We start from the raw sequence: 17,084 nt of genomic DNA, 5'->3' as shown, positions 1-17,084 counted from the left end.
TATACTAACTTCTACTTTGGTATATTTTCTCTTGCTGATTTTTCTAACCTTTTTCTTGCAATATTTTCTTTATTTATCTCAGGAATCCTAAGTGCATGCGCCGTCAAGGACAATCAGTCATATTACCAGTTGATCCTGAAATTGAGAAAACCTGCAGGAAGAATCGAAAGAACAAGAGGCAAGAAAGAGTTTCAAAGAATCGCCGAAACATCGAAATCATGGCTGCCAATGTGAACAATAATGCTGGGAACAATGGGCGTAATAATGGTAATAATGGTGGCGCTGTGGAAGATCAAGCTAATGGCCGAAGCTTGAGAGATTACATTCTCCCTACTCTGACGGGAGTGCAGTCATGTATTAGGCCACGGCGATGGATGCAAACAACTTCGAGATCAAACCTGCCATCCTTCAAATGGTGCAGTCTTCAGTTCAGTTTGGTGGTCTCCCTTCTGAAGATCCTAATTTGCATCTCTCTAACTTCATGGAACTTTGTGAAACTTTTAAAGTTAATGGAGTTAGCGACGATGCCATTAGATTGAGGTTGTTTCCATTCTCTCTCAGAGAACGAGCCAAGAGTTGGTTGAATTCTTTGCCACCGAATTCTATTGCTACATGGAATGATCGGCAACAAAATTCTTGTCAAAGTTCTTTCCTCCGGCAAAGTACGCAAAGCCGAGAGGAGAAATTAATAATTTCGCCAACAAGATAATGAATCTCTCCATGAGGCACAGGAGAGGTTTAAAGATCTGATCAGGAAGTGTCCCCATCATGGTATAGAGAAGTGGATGCTGGTTCACAACTTCTACAACGGGTTGGTTGGTAATACTAGAACTCTAATAGATGCAGCAGCTGGCGGAGCTTTTATGAGAAAGAGTGCTAATGAGGCATATGATCTCTGGAGGAGATGGCTCTAAACAACCAGCGATGGCCAACCGAAAGGAGTCAATCCAAGAAAGTAGGCGGTGTGTTAGAGGTCGATGCCATCACAAAGTTAACGGCTCGGAGTTGAGGCATTGACTAAAATCATTGCGGGGCAAGCTAAGCAAGCCCAAATTGTTTGTGAGTTATGTGGAGGAAGTCATCACTTTTCGGAGTGCCAAGCGGATGTGGATGATTTGCCAATGGATGAAGCTAAGGCCATTGGGAATTTTTCACGTAACAACAACAACAACAATTATGGGTTCAACCGTAATAACAACCGAAGAAATAGTGGGTTCTATCAACAAAGAAATCGGAACCAACGGTTTAATCGGCAACAATCCTGCGGTGGAAGTTCTAGTTTGCGGACAATTCTTGCTCCAATTCATGACCGAAACTAGATCTTCAATTAAAGACCTGCGGACTCGGATGGGCCGGCCTAGCAACTCGTAGCAACCCGCCCTCAAGGAAATTTGCCTAGCACCACCGAAGTTAATCCTAAAGAAAAGCGCAAGGCAATTACCCTGAGGAGCGGTAAGAAGTATAATGGGCCTGAGTTACCACAACCAGTTGAGGTAGATGTAGAAATAAATGCTCAACCAGTGCCAACACCAACACCGACGAGAGAAGGCTACTGATAGCCCAACACCACCACAACAGTCTCCACCGATTAGTATTGATCATCATGTAAAGATACCATATCCTCAGAGGCTGAGAAAGTCAAGCTTAGACAAGCAGTTCACCAAGTTTCTAGAAGTCTTCAAAAGACTTCACATTAACATTCCTTTTGCTGAAGCTCTAGAGCAGATGCCAAGTTATGTGAAGTTTATGAAGGAAATTTTGTCAAAGAAGAGGAAGATGGAAGACTATGAGACAGTGGCTCTAACTGAAGAGTGTAGCGCTATTCTACAGAAGAAACTCCCTCCAAAACTCAGAGATCCAGGGAGTTTCACTATTCCTTGTACTATTGGTAAAATTGAAGGGATAAATGCACTATGTGATTTGGGAGCCCGTATTAACTTAATGCCCGTGTCAGGGTTCAAAAGATTGCAGCTAGGTGAAGCAAAGCCAACTACTGTAACTCTTCAATTGGCAGATCGATCGCTAGCTCACCCTAGAGGAGTCATTGAGGATGTGTTAGTAAAGGTGGACAAGTTCATCTTCCCAGCTGATTTCATTGTTCTGGATATGGAAGAAGACAGTAATGTTCCTATCATTCTGGGGAGACCTTTCTTGGCAACAGGGAAAGCACTAATTGATGTTCAGAAAGGAGAGTTAAAGCTAAGGGTACAAGGAGATGAAGTTGTATTTAATGTACTCAAAGCAATGACCTATCCTACAGCTAGTGACAACTGTTTTGCAATTGATGTGGTGGATCAGTTGGTGGAGACTGTTGTGGTGGTGTTGGGCTATCAGTAGCCTTCTCTGCTGTCGGTGTTGGTGTTGGCACTGGTTGAGCATTTATTTCTACATCTACCTCAACTGGTTGTGGTAACTCAGGCCCATTATACTTCTTACCGCTCCTCAGGGTAATTGCCTTGCAGTTTTCTTTAGGATTAACTTCAGTGGTGCTAGGCAAATTTCCTTGAGGGCGGGTTGCTACCTGAGTTGCTAGCTGGCCCATCTGAGTCCGCAGTCTTTAATTGAAGATCTAGTTTCGGTCATGAATTGGAGCGAAGAATCTGTCCGCAAACTAGAACTTCCACCGCAGGATTGTTGCTGATTAAACTGTTGGTTCTGATTTCTTTGTTGATAGAACCCACTATTTCTTCGGTTGTTATTCTGGTTGAACCCATAATTGTTGTTGTTGTTGTTCTGTGAAAAATTCCCAATGGCCTTAGCTTCATCCATTGGCAAATCATCCACATCTGCTTGGCACTCCGAAAAGTGATGACTTCCTCCACATAACTCACAAACAATTTGGGCTTGCTTAGCTTGCCCTGCAATGATTTTAGTCAATGCCTCAACCTGAGCTGTTAACTTTGTGATGGCATCGACCTCTAACACACCAGCTACTTTCTTGGATTGACTCCTTTCAGTTGGCCACTGCTGGTTGTTTAGAGCCATCTCCTCCAGTAGATCATATGCCTCATTAGCACTCTTTCTCATAAAAGCTCCGCCAGCTGCTGCATCTATTAGAGTTCTAGTATTACCAACCAACCCGTTGTAGAAGTTGTGAACCAAAGATCCACTTCTCTATACCATGATGGGGACACTTCCTGATCAGATCTTTAAACCTCTCCCAGGCCTCATGGAGAGATTCATTATCTTGTTGGCGTAAATTATTAATTTCTCCTCTCGACTTTGCGTACTTTCTTTGGAGGAAAGAACTTTGACAAGAATTTTGTTGCCAGATCATTCCATGTAGCAATAGAATTCGGTGGCAAAGAATTCAACCAACTCTTGGCTCGTTCTCTGAGAGAGAATGGAAACAACCTCAATCTAATGGCATCGTCGCTAACTCCATTAACTTTAAAAGTTTCACAAAGTTCCATGAAGTTAGAGAGATGCAAATTAGGATCTTCAGAAGGGAGACCACCAAACTGAACTGAAGACTGCACCATTTGAAGGATGGCAGGTTTGATCTCGAAGTTGTTTGCATCCACTGCCGGTGGCCTAATACATGACTGCACTCCCGTCAGAGTAGGGAGAATGTAATCTCTCAAGCTTCGGCCATTAGCTTGATCTTCCACAGCGCCACCATTATTACCATTATTACGCCCATTGTTCCCAGCATTATTGTTCACATTGGCAGCCATGATTTCTGATGTTTCAGCAGTTGCTGAAACTCTTTCTTGCCTCTTGTTCTTTCGATTCTTCCTGCAGGTTTTCTCAATTTCAGGATCAACTGGTAATATGACTGATTGTCCTTGACGGCGCATGCACTTAGGATTCCTGAGATAAATAAAGAAAATATTGCAAGAAAAAGGTTAGAAAAATCAGCAAGAGAAAATATACCAAAGTAGAAGTTAGTATAATTTTATGTAATATTAATCTTTAAACAATTCCCCGGCAACGGCGCCAAAAACTTGTTGCTATATTTTTAAACGCTACGCAAGTATACGCAATCAAGTAGTAAAATCTCACACAGGTGAGGTCGATCCCACAGGGAATTGGATTAAGTACCACTAAATTATACTTATGATTCTATTCGGTAAATCAAAAGTAATTATGGTTTAAAAAACAGTAAAATCAACAAAGAAATTCAGAAAACTTAATAACACAGTTTAAAGTTGAGCAAGATGAGACAATAGGGAGGAGAATCCTGTTGTTGTTTACCCAAATTGTTAATGATTAATTACTATCCTATTCTTGGGGTGAATGACAGATTATAAAATAACCTAGCTCCTTTCAGATCTTCTAGATTCTAAACCACATGTTATCTAATTAATTCCTTAATTAAACTAACATGAAATCAGCATTAAGCAATAATCTACTCGTCACATAAGTCATGTAAATACTTTCGTTTCACATAGAACATCGATTATCTTAATTTTAGCATTCTCAATTCTCACTTTTCAGATTTTGAATTGAGATCATAGAGCATGCACAAGGTGATCAATCTTAAACATGAAATTAAACACAAATTAAGATAATTTCACACACACAAGAATTGAGGAATGGTAATTAAACATTAACTAGGAAAACATTAAACAACAATCATCATCCTCCCTAAATGGGAAATTTAGTTCAGAAACAAATCCATAACCATTCCTATAGCAATATTCAACATTAATAAATTAAAGAGGAATAAAGAAAAGAACTGTTTAAGGGTGAATTCTGGATCTTCACTTGAATCTCTACGTTCTTCCTGCCGCTCTCAGCTGTGTTTTAGGGTTCCAAATCGCTCTCCCTGAGTTCCAATCGCAGTTTTCTATTTATACTTGAAATTTAGGGTTCGATGGACGAAATTACCCCCGGTCCGTACGGGATCTCGCCGCGGCGACACTTCCTCTCGCCGCGGCGAGAATGTGCCAAATTCTGCCTCTTTCTGCTTCTCGTATCTCGCCGCGGCGAGACTCTTCGTCGCCGCGGCCAGATATGCAAAAACTCATAAAAAGAAGTTTTTCTTCGGCTCAGCACGTTTTTCAGTGAATTTATGCACCCGAGACCTCTTTTACTCCAAAGAACCTGAAAACATAGAAAACAAGCGTAATTCCGTCCCAACACAGCTAAGAATGCACATAAATCGGATCCAAAACATAGGCTAAAAATAGCCTAACAAACAATTCAATTCAATTCAAACAGTTGCAAGTCAAGCACACAGTTATGTTTCAATCCATTGCACAAGTGAATAACAACAATTCAATCCATTTTTCAATTTAGCTATCACGCACAACTAAAAAAACTAAAACAAATAAACTAAAACAAATAAACGCGAAAAAATAGATTAAGTTTCCCCCCCCAAACTAAAATGCACATTGTCCCCAATGTGTGAAAATAAACCAGGAGGAGAGAAACTTACCTGAGCCCCTTAAAAGGGGTTTGGCGGCGGTGGCTGGTCATACGGGTTGAAACGGGGTGGCATGGGAAAATAGTTTGGATCATCCACACCGATGTTCATCCTCGTGACAAGGGTGTTCAATTGAGCCACCTGCTGCTCATCAAAGATACTCCTCTGGGCCATGTAATTCTGCATATGAATGTTCTGCTGAATCAGATAATTCAGCTGATTGTGAGTGTACTGCATGGCAGGGTCAAGAGGCCCGACAAGACGTGGTGGTTCGATGTCCTCACGTTCTTCTTCTTCTCTTGCCGGAGGACCTCCTTGAACTGGCGGTTGACCATGAGGATGAGGAGGTTTGAAGCGCAGAACAGTCGCCAAAGTAATAGGACGCTGGGGCGGTACCTTTGTATCATATGAGTACTGTGGTACTCCATGTTTCTCACAGAGGTCAGTGATTATTCCAGCCAACCCCAGTCCTCCACCGGAAGATCCCTCAACCATAATATCAAAGGTTGTTCGAACAATATCCCCCACATTCAGATTATACCCTTTCATAATACCATAAACCCATTTAAGTCTGTCCATTTGAGCATCAGAAAAATGCTTGTTGGGAGCAAACCTTGCACTAACAAAGTATAGCCAAGCCTTGGCCACTGGATTGAGTTCACATCGGTATAATTGGTATGGTACCCCACTAAGCTCATGGAACCTAAGGCCAGGATACCCTAGAGTCTCAGCCATATCCACATAATTCGTACTTCTATTATAGAATTGTTGTTTCAATTGCTGTTCTTCATAGGAGAAAGTTCGGAGATCATAAAGGGCATGAATAGCTTCTACGGTAGCAGGCACTCTAACCCCCCTAACTCTAACTTTTCCCTCCTCTCTTTCAGGCCAGTTGGCTAAAAACTCCAAAGCTAGAGTTTGATTACCACGCTCAGTAACATCGACGAACTTAGTCCACACCTCTAGGATTTGATCCCTAATAGATGCAAAAGCAGGGGGAATATTGGCAGTTTGGCTTAGGTTGACTATGTCTATCCCTCTATCTTCAATGAACGCCCTATCTTTCAATTTTAAAAACCTCTCTTGAGCCTCTACGTTGGCAAACCTAACTCTATCAAGGTTAGGGCGTCCCCTAGATGGGTTGGATGATGAAGCTCCCTCTTCATTGACCCTTGACCTTTTTGGACCCATAACTCCCAAATTTTTTTCTAACTTTCAAGATTTTTCAAAATTTTGACAGCACTTCCCCTTAAAAATTGACTTCCCGGGATAAAAATCCCTTTCAATTTAACCCAATGCTATTCACACAATCAATTTCAACAAGGTATATAGCAAAAATCCCAAATATCCACCAAATAATTCAAAACTATCCAACAAATTCAGAAATTTTTCAATAAAAATTGGAATGGAAGTCTTAGAATCAATACCTCAATGAAAATCACTTTTTAGTCAACCTCCATTGATGAGAACCTTGAAGCTTTAGGGAAGAAGAAGATGAATAGTGATTTTTCTGAAATTTGGGTGAGGTTTAGGGATTTTGGAATGGATTTTTAGAGGAAAAGAGTGTTAGATGAGAGAAATAAGGGATTATGATGATTTGGGATGAAAGTTTATGGGTAATTTTGAGGAAAATTGGTTTGAATGGGATTAGATGAAGAAATTAGGGTGAAAAGAGGTGTTTTTCGGCTGGGAGAAGAAGGTGTTTGAATGAGGTGTGATTTTGAAATGTTAGGGTTTTTGGGTTTTAAAAAGGGAAATCTGGCAATCTCGCCGCGGCGGCTTATACCCTCGCCGCGGCGAGAATTCGTGAAAAACTGGGTGGTTCTGGAAGTCCATTCTCGCCGCGGCGGCCTATACCCTTGCCGCGGCGAGAAATGTCGAAAATATGCTCCTTTCTGTCAAACAATTCTGGCCGCGGCCAGACATTTCATGGCCGCGGCCACTGACCAAAAACCAAAAATTTTTTTTTTTTTTTTTTTTTTTTTTTTTTTTTCAGTAACGAAACAGAATGAACATCAAGAAAAATAAAAGTAAACTTAAAGAGAGTTCAACTAAATCAAAAGTACACTTGGGTTGCCTCCCAATTAGCGCTAACTTTATCGTCACTCAGCTAGACGTTGATCGAGATCTTCAAAGTGGCGCCAGAATCATGGCGGACTTGGTTTGATCAAATTGACCCCCCAAGTAGAGCTTTAATCGTTGTCCATTCACTTTGAAAGTATTAGGACTTTCACCTTTTAGTTCCACTGCTCCGTAGGGAAACACTTTGATCACCGTAAATGGCCCTGACCACCTTGATTTTAATTTACCAGGAAACAACTTTAGCCTTGAGTTAAAGAGTAGAACTTGTTGACCAGGTTGAAACTCTTTTCTGACTAGATTTCTGTCGTGCCATCTCTTAGTTCTTTCCTTGTAAATCTTGGCGTTCTCATATGCTTCATTTCGAAATTCTTCCAACTCATCCAACTGTAGTAGTCTTTTACGCCGGCGGCTTTTAAGTCCATGTTTAGAGTTCTCATTGCCCAATAAGCTTTGTGTTCTAACTCTACCGGTAGATGACAAGCCTTTCCAAACACCAACCGATATGGTGACATCCCGATTGGTGTCTTGAACGCTGTTCTATAAGCCCACAATGCGTCATCCAACTTTCTTGACCAATCTTTCCTTGATCTCTGCACCGTTTTCTCCAGAATCATCTTTATTTCCCGGTTAGAAATCTCAGCTTGACCATTACTCTGCGGATGATAAGGTAGAGCTGTTCTATGACGAACACCATATCTCGAAAGGAGTGCTTCGAATTGTTTGTTGCAAAAGTGACTCCCTTCATCGCTTATGATTGCTCGGGGAGTTCCAAACCGAGTGAATATGTTCTTTTGAAGGAACCGAAGGACTGTTTTACCATCATTAGCTGGTGTGGCTGCAGCTTCCACCCATTTTGACACATAATCCACAGCTAATAGGATGTATAAATTGCTAAACGATGAAGGAAAAGGACCCATAAAATCTATCCCCCATACATCAAACAATTCAACTTCCAAGATTCCTGTCAAAGGCATTTCGTTTCTCCTTGAGATGTTTCCTGTACGCTGACAACGATCACATGCCTTCACAAAAGTACTAGCATCTTTGAAAAGCGTTGGCCAAAAGAATCCACTTTGCAACACCTTGGCAGCTGTTCTAGTTCCACTGAAGTGTCCCCCACATGGTAAAGCATGACAGTGATTAAGAATAGAATACATCTCCTCTTCAGGCACACACCTTCTTATTATCTGATCTGCACAGTGCTTGTAGAGGATTGGCTCTTCCCAATAATAATGTTTCACCTCAGAAAAGAACTTCTTTAGTTGTTGACGAGATAGCTCAGGAGGAGTGATATTGGCAGCCAAGAAGTTAACATAATCAGCATACCATGGTACCATCAGACTTTCCCTCACACTAAAGAGTTGTTCATCGGGAAATTGTTCATTTATTTGTACCTCTTTTGCATTCTGACTTTCTTCCAGCTCTAGTCTTGACAAGTGATCTGCCACCAAGTTCTCAGTACCCTTCTTGTCTTTTATATCTAGATCAAATTCTTGCAAAAGAAGAACCCATCGAATCAGTCGTGGTTTGGCATCCTTCTTAGTCATCAAGTATTTGATTGCTGAATGATCTGTATACACTATCACTTTATTACCAATTAAGTAGGGTCGAAATTTGTCACAAGCAAATACTATGGCCAGCATCTCTTTTTCTGTAGTAGCGTAGTTTAGTTGGGCATCATTCAAGGTTTTGCTTGCATAATAAATGGTTCTGAATACCTTGTCAACCCGTTGTCCCAAGACTGCTCCAATAGCATAATCACTTGCATCGCACATGATTTCAAAAGGTAGTTCCCAGTTTGGTGTAGTCACAATCGGTGCTGAGATTAACTTCTCCTTGAGAATTTGGAATGCTTCAAGACAATCTTTCCCAAATTCAAAAGGAACTCCACTAGCAAGAAGATTGGATAGCGGTTTGGCCACTTTGGAGAAATCTTTGATGAATCTTCTATAAAACCCGGCATGACCCAAAAAGCTTCGGACTCCCTTCACTGAAATTGGAGGAGGCAAGTTCTCAATTGTAGATACTTTGGCTCTGTCAACCTCAATACCTTCTTTTGAGATTTTATGTCCCAGCACTATTCCTTCTGTAACCATGAAATGGCACTTTTCCCGATTCAAGACCAAATTAGAGTCTTCACATCTTGCTAAAACCAACTCCAAGTTACTCGGACATTGGTCAAACGATGAGCCAAACAACCGAAAAATCATCCATGAACACCTCGATGCACTTTTCTATCAAATCGAAAATATAGCCATCATACACCTGCGAAATGTTCTTTGGAGCATTACATAGCCCAAATGGCATTCGTCGAAAAGCAAAAGTACCATATGGACATGTGAATGTTGTTTTCTCTTGATCCTCCGGTGCTATAGCTATTTGGTGATACCCTGAGTACCCATCAAGGAAACAATAGTACTCTTGTCCTGCCAACTTGTCTAACATCTGATCAATGAATGGGAGTGGAAAGTGATCTTTTCTTGTGGCCTTGTTGAGTTTTCGGTAGTCAATGCAAATTCTCCATCCCGTGACAGTTCTAGTTGGGATAAGTTCATTCTTCTCATTCTTCACCACCGTCATCCCTCCTTTCTTTGGAACAACTTGAACTGGACTCACCCATTTACTGTCTGAAATAGGATACGCTACCCCGGCATCTAACCACTTCAAAACTTCTTTTCTGACAACCTCCTTCATTGGTGGATTCAATCTACGTTGTGCATCAATGGTTGGTTTCACTCCTTCCTCCATTAAGATTCTATGCATTACAGTTGAAGGGCTGATCCCTTTAATATCTGCTAAAGTCCATCCAATGGCTTTTGAATGCTTCCTTAAAACCCGTAATAGCTTATCTGTCTCTACAGAAGATAGGGAAGAAGCCACAATAACAGGAAGTGTCTTATTCTCTCCCAAATATTCATACCTGAGATGCTCTGGTAGGACTTTCAACTCTAGTTGAGGAGGCTTTTCAGTAGATGGGGTAGGCTTTGTTGGTATGACTCCCAACTCTTCATAATATTTTCTATTCAACGGTCCATAAGAATCGAGCCACATAGCATATTCAAAAGCTTCCTTACCATCTTGTTCTACCACCTCTTCTTGTACCAAAGTCAGATTAAGAGGGTCTTCAGCATGTGTCTTTGTCTCCACCAACTGATCCACCACATCAATTGCAAAACAGTTGTCACTAGCTGTAGGATAGGTCATTGCTTTGAGTACATTAAATACAACTTCATCTCCTTGTACCCTACGCAAGTATACGCAATCAAGTAGTAAAATCTCACACAGGTGAGGTCGATCCCACAGGGAATTGGATTAAGTACCACTAAATTATACTTATGATTCTATTCGGTAAATCAAAAGTAATTATGGTTTAAAAAACAGTAAAATTTGAAAGAAATTCAGAAAACTTAATAACACAGTTTAAAGTTGAGCAAGATGAGACAATAGGGAGGAGAATCCTGTTGTTGTTTACCCAAATTGTTAATGATTAATTACTATCCTATTCTTGGGGTGAATGACAGATTATAAAATAACCTAGCTCCTTTCAGATCTTCTAGATTCTAAACCACATGTTATCTAATTAATTCCTTAATTAAACTAACATGAAATCAGCATTAAGCAATAATCTACTCGTCACATAAGTCATGTAAATACTTTCGTTTCACATAGAACATCGATTATCTTAATTTTAGCATTCTCAATTCTCACTTTTCAGATTTTGAATTGAGATCATAGAGCATGCACAAGGTGATCAATCTTAAACATGAAATTAAACACAAATTAAGATAATTTCACACACACAAGAATTGAGGAATGGTAATTAAACATTAACTAGGAAAACATTAAACAACAATCATCATCCTCCCTAAATGGGAAATTTAGTTCAGAAACAAATCCATAACCATTCCTATAGCAATATTCAACATTAATAAATTAAAGAGGAATAAAGAAAAGAACTGTTTAAGGGTGAATTCTGGATCTTCACTTGAATCTCTACGTTCTTCCTGCCGCTCTCAGCTGTGTTTTAGGGTTCCAAATCGCTCTCCCTGAGTTCCAATCGCAGTTTTCTATTTATACTTGAAATTTAGGGTTCGATGGACGAAATTACCCCCGGTCCGTACGGGATCTCGCCGCGGCGACACTTCCTCTCGCCGCGGCGAGAATGTGCCAAATTCTGCCTCTTTCTGCTTCTCGTATCTCGCCGCGGCGAGACTCTTCGTCGCCGCGGCCAGATATGCAAAAACTCATAAAAAGAAGTTTTTCTTCGGCTCAGCACGTTTTTCAGTGAATTTATGCACCCGTGTTAGGCTATTTTTAGCCTATGCTATGGATCCTATTTATGTGCATTCTTAGCTGTGTTGGGACGGAATTACGCTTGTTTTCTATGTTTTCAGGTTCTTTGGAGTAGAAGAGGTCTCGGGTGCAGAAATTCACTGAAAGACGTGCTTGGCCGAAGAAAAACTTCATATTTTGAGTTTTTGCATATCTGGCCGCGGCGATGAAGAGTCTCGCCGCGGCGAGATACGAGAAACAGAAACTGCCTAATTTTGGCACATTCTCGCCGCGGCGAGAGGACGTGTCGCCGCGGCGAGATCCCGTACGGACCGGGGGTAATTTCGTCCATCGAACCCTAAATTTCAAGTATAAATAGAAAACTGCGATTGGAAGTCAAGGAGAGCGATTTGGAACCCTAAAACACAGCTGAGAGCGGCAGGAAGAGCGTAGAGATTCAAGTGAAGATCCAGAATTCACCCTTAAACAGTTCTTTTCTTTATTCCTCTTTAATTTATTAATGTTGAATATTGCTATAGGAATGGTTATGGATTTGTTTCTGAACTAAATTTCCCATTTAGGGAGGATGATGATTGTTGTTTAATGTTTTCCTAGTTAATGTTTAATTACCATTCCTCAATTCTTGTGTGTGTGAAATTATCTTAATTTGTGTTTAATTTCATGTTTAAGATTGATCACCTTGTGCATGCTCTATGATCTCAATTCAAAATCTGAAAAGTGAGAATTGAGAATGCTAAAATTAAGATAATCGATGTTCTATGTGAAACGAAAGTATTTACATGACTTATGTGACGAGTAGATTATTGCTTAATGCTGATTTCATGTTAGTTTAATTAAGGAATTAATTAGATAACATGTGATTTAGAATCTAGAAGATCTGAAAGGAGCTAGGTTATTTTATAATCTGTCATTCACCCCAAGAATAGGATAGTAATTAATCATTAACAATTTGGGTAAACAACAACAGGATTCTCCTCCCTATTGTCTCATCTTGCTCAACTTTAAACTGTGTTATTAAGTTTTCTGAATTTCTTTCAAATTTTACTGTTTTTAAACCATAATTACTTTTGATTTACCGAATAGAATCATAAGTATAATTTAGTGGTACTTAATCCAATTCCCTGTGGGATCGACCTCACCTGTGTGAGATTTTACTACTTGATTGCGTATACTTGCGTAGCGTTTAAAAATATAGCAACAAGTTTTTGGCGCCGTTGCCGGGGAATTGTATAAAGATTGATATTACATAAAATTATACTAACTTCTACTTTGGTTTATTTTTTTTTCTTGCTAATTTCTAATCTGTTCTTGCAAGATTGTTTCTATCTATTTCAGGAATTCTAAGTGTATGCGCCGTGAAGGACAAGCAGTCATAGTACCAGTTGATCCTGAAATTGAGAAGACTTGTAGGAGAAACAGAAAGAACAAGAGGCAAGAAAGAGTTTCAAAGAATCGCTGAAACATCAGAAATCATGGCTGCTAATGTGAATGCGAATGCTCCAAATAACGGTAATAATGGTGGTGCCGTTGAAGATCAAGCTAATGGCCGTAGCTTGAGAGATTACATTCTCCCTACTCTGACGGGAGTGCAGTCATGTATTAGGCCACCGGCAGTGGATGCAAACAACTTCGAGATCAAACCTGCCATCCTTCAAATGGTGCAGTCTTCGCCCGCCTTGGTGGTCTCCCTTCTGAAGATCCTAATTTGCATCTCTCTAACTTCATGGAACTTTGTGAAACTTTTAAAGTTAATGGAGTTAGCGACGATGCCATTAGATTGAGGTTGTTTCCATTCTCTCTCAGAGAACGAGCCAAGAGTTGGTTGAATTCTTTGCCACCGAATTCTATTGCTACATGGAATGATCTGGCAACAAAATTCTTGTCAAAGTTCTTTCCTCCAGCTAAGTCTGCAAAGCTAAGAGGAGAAATCAACAATTTCTGCCAACAAGATAATGAATCTCTCTATGAGGCTTGGGAGAGGTTTAAAGATCTGATCAGGAGGTGTCCCCATCATGGTATAGAGAAGTGGATGCTGGTTCACAATTTCTACAACGGGTTGGTTGGTAACACTAGAACTCTGATAGATGCAGCAGCTGGTGGAGCTTTTATGAGAAAGAGTGCTAATGAGGCTTACGATCTATTGGAGGAGATGGCTCTAAATAATCAGCAGTGGCCAACTGAAAGGAGTCAAACTAAGAAAGTAGCTGGTGTGCTAGAGGTTGATGCCATCACAAAATTGACAGCTCAAGTTGAGGCCTTGACAAAGCTGATTGCAGGGCAAGCTAAACAAGCCCAAGTTATTTGTGAGATATGTGGAGGCAACCATCACTTTTCGCAGTGTCGCGGATGTGGATAATTTGCCAATGGATCAAGCAAAAGCCATTGGGAACTACTCCCAAAATAATAATTATGGGCACAACCAACGGGGGTTCTACCGGCGGAGAAATCGGCCCAACAAAACCAACAACAAAGTCCTAGTGGCTCCAATATCCAAGCTGATTTATTGCTCCAATTCATGATGGAAACTAGAGCCTCTATTAAAACTCTAGAAACTCAAATGGAACAATTGGCTACTCAAGTGGCAAACCAAGCTCAAGGAAATTCAGCTAGCACTAGTGAGGCAAAAGGAAAAGAGCAATGTAAAGCAATTTCCTTGAGGAGTGGAAAGAATTATGATGGGCCTGATGTGGTACAACCATTCAATGAAGAAGTTAAAGATCAATCAGCACCAACTCCAACATCAATAGAAAAGAAAACTACTGATAGCCCTGCACCACCACAACAGTCTCCACCAATCAGTATTGATCATCATGTTAAGATACCTTATCCTCAGAGACTCCGAAAGACCAATCTAGACAAGCAGTTTACAAAATTCCTAGAGGTTTTCAAAAGACTACACATCAACATTCCTTTTGCTGAAGCCTTGGAACAAATGCCCCGTTATGTGAAGTTCATGAAGGAGATATTGTCTAAGAAGAGAAAAATGGAGGACTATGAAACAGTGGCATTAACTGAGGAGTGTAGCGCCATTTTGCAAAAGAAACTACCGCCCAAGCTTAAAGATCCGGGTAGTTTCAACATTCCATGCTCAATAGGGGGTTCTATACAAACAAAAGCTTTATGTGATCTGGGAGCCAGTATCAACTTAATGCCCCTATCAATGTTCAAAAGATTAAAATTAGGGGAAGCAAAACCCACAACAGTTACTTTACAAATGGCAGATCGGTCTTTGACTCATCCTCGGGGTATAATTGAAGATGTCTTGGTAAAGGTTGGTAAGTTCATCTTCCCTGCTGATTTCTTAATACTTGACATGGAAGAAGATGAGAATATTCCTATCATCTTGGGAAGACCATTCCTAGCAACGGGAAGAGCATTAATTGATGTACAGAAGGGGGAGTTAAAGTTGCGTGTTCAAAATGAAGAAGAGACTTTCAAAGTATTTGCTGCAACTGAAATTCCTACTTGTTGTCGACTGGAAGTTGTAAAGGATGGTCGAGAAGTCACTACCAACAAGACGAAAGGGAAGTCTAAAGAACGATTTCGAACTGTTCGACGACGTATGAAAAGACTGTTGTGTGGGAAATATGAAGGTGACTCTCAATCTAAGGAAAGTTTTAAAATTTGCAACATTGGAGGTCAGTTTTCTTCGTTTGGCACAAAGGCCCTCATGGATGCGAGAGGTGGATTCTACCCGCCACCACCTCCACCGCCATACTGATGGGGCTCAGGTAAGTTTCTCTCACCCTGGTTTATTTTCATACATTGGGGACAATGTGCATTTTAGTTTGGGGGGGGAGACTTAAATTTTTCAGTTTATTTGTTTTAGTTTAGTTTGTTTTAGTTTTTTTTTAGTCTTGTGTGATAGCTAAATTGAACGATTGATTGAATTGTTGTTATTCACTTGTGCAATGGATTAGAACATAACTGTGTGCTTGACTTGCAACTGTTTGAATTAAATTGGATGTGTGCTAGGAAGTGATTCATGTAGATTTAAAACATTGGCTATTCTCACATATCACTTGTGTTCTATTTGGATTGTGGAATGATTGATTGAACATGGAATAGAATTTGTTTGACATACTCTCTTGAAGCGAAATCCTTGATGATTTTTGTTTGGAAAATGATTTAGGCAAATTTTTTTTGGATCGATTGAGCCTTTCAAGCCTACCTGAAAAAAATTTTCCTTAGTATACCCAAAGTTGAGCCTTAGCCTGTTTTAAAATTTTTCACCACTTCACGGAGCTGAATTCGTTATTCTAAACTCTTTTCACCCTGAACATATTTTGTTATGCCATGAGCCTTGAAGCAAGTTTGGGGGGGGAATAAGTGCTGTAAGTGAAAAAAAAAAAATATAAAGTGTAGGAATGAGAGATTGAAAAAAAATAATAAGAATATTGTGTGTTGTGCCTATGAAAAAAAAGAAAAAAAATGTGTCTTCTTGAGAAAAAAAAAGTTAAGAAAATTATGAGGTGCACGCACAAGAAAAAATTGCAATCTCTTATTTCTGTTTTTGGGATATATGGAAAGAAAGCAAAATAAATGTCTAGGCTTGCTTGGTTAATAGTGCTTATGGTATAGTTTAGCCTAAATGACTTCTCATCTACCCATGTACCTAAGCCATGTGATTTTAACCGAAAAAGACCTATTGATTCCAGGTAGAAATTTGTCAACATTAGTGGAGAGAGGTATGTCATTCAAACTTATTGATCATGTGTTAGTGGGATGTTGGAAAGTTAGAACAGTTGTGATATTGATGGGAATTGCGATGCTTTATGTTTGTATGAATTACTTACTTGTAAACTGCACATTCAACTTAGTTCTTAGAGTTGGCAAGTCGAAATTCTGGTTATTGAGGGATTGAAGTTGTGCAGGTGGTGGTAACAATTTAATTGTTGGAAAGTTCAGCTATCATTTTTAGTTTTTTTTAGTTTAGTCTTAGTTTACTCGGGGACGAGTAAAGAGTCAGTTTGGGGGAGTTTGTTAGGCTATTTTTAGCCTATGCTATGGATCCTATTTATGTGCATTCTTAGCTGTGTTGGGACGGAATTACGCTTGTTTTCTATGTTTTCAGGTTCTTTGGAGTAGAAGAGGTCTCGGGTGCAGAAATTCACTGAAAGACGTGCTGAGCCGAAGAAAAACTTCATATTTTGAGTTTTTGCATATCTGGCCGCGGCGATGAAGAGTCTCGCCGCGGCGAGATACGAGAAACAGAAAGTGCCTAATTTTGGCACATTCTCGCCGCGGCGAGAGGAAGTGTCGCCGCGGCGAGATCCCGTACGGACCGGGGGTAATTTCGTCCATCGAACCCTAAATTTCAAGTATAAATAGAAAACTG

At 40.1% G+C, this 17,084-nt stretch overlaps 3 non-coding genes across 3 annotated transcripts; 1 reads left to right on the top strand and 2 right to left on the bottom strand.

Annotated features, from left to right (window-relative positions):
- Positions 1-669: 669 nt before the first annotated feature.
- Positions 670-775, bottom strand: LOC133030699 (small nucleolar RNA R71). Its single transcript, XR_009684248.1, has one exon. It is a non-coding gene; the product is annotated as a small nucleolar RNA R71 (small nucleolar RNA).
- A 2,341-nt stretch (positions 776-3,116) lies between these two features.
- LOC133030691 (small nucleolar RNA R71) lies at positions 3,117-3,224 on the top strand. The gene has a single exon (XR_009684238.1). It is a non-coding gene; the product is annotated as a small nucleolar RNA R71 (small nucleolar RNA).
- Positions 3,225-13,658: 10,434 nt separating this feature from the next.
- On the bottom strand, positions 13,659-13,765 carry LOC115715382 (small nucleolar RNA R71). The gene has a single exon (XR_004011257.2). It is a non-coding gene; the product is annotated as a small nucleolar RNA R71 (small nucleolar RNA).
- Positions 13,766-17,084: the final 3,319 nt, after the last annotated feature.

Source organism: Cannabis sativa, chromosome 8 (assembly GCF_029168945.1).
Source record: "Cannabis sativa cultivar Pink pepper isolate KNU-18-1 chromosome 8, ASM2916894v1, whole genome shotgun sequence".
NCBI lineage: Eukaryota > Viridiplantae > Streptophyta > Magnoliopsida > Rosales > Cannabaceae > Cannabis > Cannabis sativa.
Note: the sequence above shows the minus strand (reverse complement) of the source record. Positions and strands in the feature narration are given on the sequence as shown.